Here is a 4,692-nt window from a genome sequence, read left to right as displayed (position 1 = left end):
CACATCACCCCAGTTCTAAAGTCCTTCCACTGGCTCCCTGTATCTCAGAGAATAGACTTTAAAATACTTCTGATAGTCTATAAATCTCTGAATGGCTTAGCACCTAAATACATCACAGACTTGCTATCAGTGTATCAACCCTCCAGACCACTCAGGTCTTCTGGCTCTAGCCTGCTCTGCAGACCTAGAACCAGAACTAAACATGGAGAAGCAGCATTTAGTTCCTATGCTCCACTTATCTGGAACAAACTTCCAGAAAACTGTAAAAGTGCAGAAAGCCTGAGTTCCTTTAAATCAAGACTAAAAACACATTTGTTAAGGATTGCCTTCCACTGTTGTAGTTAAACAGTTCAACTGAAACATATTTTCTTTAGTCCAACTGTTTTTTAATATTCTTTTTTGTTTCTGCATTTTTTATTTTATTTTTTTTATTTTTTCCTACTTGCTTCGATTTTGTTTTATCTTCCTATATTTTAATCATGTAAAGCACTTGGCATTGTCTTTGTAGTGAATTGTGCTATACAAATAAATTTGCCTTGCCTTGCCTTGAGTCATGTACAAATAATTTTATTTTTTTTTGTACAAAAAAAAATAATTACCTACTTTTTGGTGTTTATTTTAAGCATATTGCGATCTGACCTTACATTTCTTTTGTACATGACTAAAGGGATAAATGCCTTTAAGGTAGTTTAAAGCCTATTTTTCGTACAAATTTATCTGGATAAATAAAAATCTGACGTCTTGCACATTGACTAATGGTATGCTGGTCTGAAAGAACAGTTTGTTTTTCCCCCACAGAGGAGAGCAGGTTTAAGGTTCCGGCGAGGCTGATGGGTTTTTGGTAATCTGTTGCTGCTGAATCACTTCCTCTGGGTCATTGTTTTGTTTTTTAAACAGATGAACCAGGTTTTCAGGAACCTTCAAGCTTCATTAAATCCTGAATAACACTGACAGCTGTTTCAATAATCAAGGGATTCCTTCACAAGATGTAAAGAACAAAGTAAAACTCGCTCACCTTTATATCATCTAAAAATACACTGCCTGGCCAAAAAAAAAGGTCCTTCACTCTAATACTTTGTTGGACCGCCTTTAGCTTTGATTACGGGACGTATTCGCTGTGGCATTGTTTCTATAAGCTTCTGCAATGTCAAAAGATTTATTTCCATCCAGAGTTGCATTCATTTTTCACCAAGATCTTAGAGTCTGACCGCTGCGCAAAGCCCTCTCTAGCACATCCCAAAGATTCTCAATGGGGTTGAGGTCTGGACTCTGTGGAGGCCAATCCATGTGTGAAAATGATGAGTCATGCTCCCTGAACCAGTCTTTCACTATTTGAACGCGATTAATCCTGGCATTGTCATCTTGGAATATGCCTGTGCCATCAGGGAAGAAAAAGTCCATTGATGGAATAACCTGGTCATTCAGTATATTCAGGGAGTCAGTTGACCTCATTCTTTGAGCTCATCCTGTTGCTGAACCTAGACCTGACCAACTGCAGCAACCCCAGATCATAACCCCGCCCCCACAGGCTTGTACAGTAGGCACTAGGCATGGTGGGTGCATCACTTCACCTGCCTCTCTTCTCACCCTGATTGGCCCATCACTCTGGAACAGGGTCAATCTGGACTCATCAGACCACATGACCTTCTTCTATTGCTCCACAGTCCAATCTTTATGCTCCCTAGCAAATTGAAGCCTTTTTTTCCGATTAGCCTCACTGATTAGTGGTTTTCTTACAGCTAAACAGCTGTTCAGTCCCAATCCCTTGAGTTCCCTTCGCATTGTGCGTGTGGAAATGCTCTTACTTTCAGTATTAAACATAGCCCTGAGTTCTACTGTTGTTTTTCTTCCATTTGATCTCACCACACGTTTAAGTGATCGCCGATCTCCATCATTCAGGATTTTTTTCCGGCCACATTTCTTCCTTGAAGATGATGGGTCCCCACTATCCTTCCAGTCTTTAATAATGCGTTGGACAGTTCTTAACCCAATTTTAGTAGTTTCTGCAATCTCTTTAGATCAGGGGTCTTCAACGTTTTCCAGGCCAAGGACCCCCAAACTGATGTCGAGACGGAGCAGGGACCCCCTGATTATATATATTGTATGCAGAGGTGTCAAGTAACAAAGTACAATTACTTCTTTACTGTTTTTAAGTACACTTTTTAGGTATCTATACTTCACTCTATTACTTATTTTTCTTCCTACTTCTGACTTCTACTCATTACATTTTCACACAATTATCTGTACTTTCTATTCCTTACATTTTTAAAACAAACGTTACTCTTGGCTTCGGTTTAATGTTCATAAATATTTATTTCCCGTCATGTGTTCCATCCAATGCAGATCATTGGCTCCATCCACATCTAGTGAAAACTAGTGTGATTGGATGAGTCATAGAACGCAAACACTCATTGGTTAGCTAAAGGAAATCATCAGAAGCAAGCAGGTGTTCTTCAAACTGCTAACGTGAATTGTCTATGCCATGCTACAATGTGGGATTCAGAAAAAGTTGTAGAAATGTCTGAAAGGTCGGACACAGGCGAGAGCGTATCGGGAGATGGAGACCAACAAGACCTCCCTCATCCTTGGTCCTATCTCAGAGAATTTATAGAAATAGTCGAAAAATTGAGCTTTCAATTCATATAGTGGCATCTGGCTGTTTTTTTAAAGGTTACTTTATACATTTATACTTTAAGTAGTTTTTGCAGCACATACTTTTTCCACTTTTACTTGAGTAAAGAGGTCAAGTTGATACTTCAAGTTTTACCAGGATGTTTTTAAACTGCAGTATGTATACTTCTACTTAAGTAACTAATGTGTGAACTTCTGACACCACTGATTGTATGAAGTTGTGTTATATCAAACTGGTCCTATAGTCCCTCTATTACAGATGGAGAAATGTAACTAAAGTAATCCCTCCCTGGGATTATTAAAGTATTTCTGATTCCTGGTTGATGGGACAGGTGTTGTGAATGAAACGGTGCCCAGCTTGAAAGAGCTCCTGTGTGTCTCTGAATGTGAGCATTGATGACTGAAAGACATCTTCTGCCTCCATTTATCTGTTTACTACAGTCTGTTGAATTCATGTTAATGTGGATTTAAAGACATTTCAATTAGTGGAAAAAATAGCAGGGGGGAATATAAAAATAAAACAAAAAACAGTCTAAATCAACCAAAACTTCTGCGACCCACATGCAGTACCTCCGTGGACCCCCTGTTGAAGACCTCCGCTTTAGAGGTTTTCTCTGCTTGATGCATGCCAATGATTTGACCCTTCTCAAACAGACTAACATCTTTTCCACGACCACAGGATGTGTCTTTCCACATGGTTGTTTAGGAACTGAGAAGCAAGTCATTGCACCAGTTGGGGTAAAATAACTTGTTGCCAGCTGAAAGATAATCGCCCATGCAGTAATTATCCAATAGGAGGCTCCTACCAATTTGCTTAGTTGAATCCAGGTGGCGACTTTTTTTTGGACCAGAAATTCTCCTGAAGTATAAACAGCCCTGAATCATGAAGATGGAAGCATGAATGTGAAGCAGAGCTCAGCGTCTGGTCTGCGTTGATCCCAGATAATCAATCTGTGGCGTTTAGTCACCGAGGACTGAAGCCGTCATCGGATGAGTCGACATCAGAACTCGTTTTAAGTCTTATTTTGGTTTTAACTCTTATCCACCATCACTGCATTAGTCACTATAGGTAAACGCTGTTATCAGTACGTTTCATTTTATGTGATAAACAGATCAGGACATAAAGGTGTAATAAAAGGAAAAACCAAACACAGGATTTCATTCGGTTCCAGAACGTCGTTTCTGCTGCAGCTCAGATCCTTCTACAGAGAAAAGTCCAGCTTAGTTTTAATAATACATTTTATTCCATGAAAGGTTGTTTTTTTTCTAGTTTTACACTGGAATGTCAGAATTCCCCTTCTGCAATTTCATAAAAAAAAAAAGAAAAGAAAAAGAAGAAGCTCGTTCTAGTCATTTTGACCCCACATCCACAATCATTGATAATTTGAAATCGGGGGAGAAATACAAGCAAAAGAAAAACAAAAACAAAAAGATGAATGTTAGTCCATGGATGATGCTGATGCTCCTCGGTGTAAGTAAAGGATGACTGGGGGTGGGGGGGGTGGGGGGCGGGATTTCTCAGCACAAACAACCAGGAGTGGTTTAATGGTGTTCCAAGCAGTCCAATGGTTTTACTGGTTCTGGTTGGCGCTCCACCTAAACGCTCCAAGTTAAATGAAAACAGCAGAGAAACAAACAGATTTGACTTTTTTTTGGGGGTGAATCCCATCGAGAAGAAAAAAAAAAAAAAGAGCAAATCACAAGACTGTTTCTATGAGTGACACTACAGTCAGGGGGAGCCGTTCATCAAGGAGGCGGAGCTAAACCAGCAGGCGTGGCTGAGGTGGAGGCCGATGCCTGGGTTCCGTCTGACCTCCATCTCCAGTCATCCTTCACTCATCCTCTGTACAGTTCAGCACAGCAGCATCAGTGGAAATAGGCGCCGTGTTCAGTTAACTATATATAGATGATCATCCTCTGTCATACAAACATAAATACACCACCGCTGCTCTGCCCCACCCCCACCCACAGAGGAGGCCTGTCGATGTTCAGCAGTCTCTGATCGTAAACGCGGCGGCAGGCTAGAAATCTTCCATCTTTCTCTGTAGCATAGATTTTGAC

Source organism: Cyprinodon tularosa, unplaced genomic scaffold, assembly GCF_016077235.1.
Source record: "Cyprinodon tularosa strain WSP-4 unplaced genomic scaffold, ASM1607723v1 ctg506, whole genome shotgun sequence".
Taxonomy (NCBI): Eukaryota; Metazoa; Chordata; class Actinopteri; order Cyprinodontiformes; family Cyprinodontidae; genus Cyprinodon; species Cyprinodon tularosa.
The sequence above is the reverse complement of the archived record's forward strand: the minus strand, read 5'-3'. Positions refer to the sequence as shown.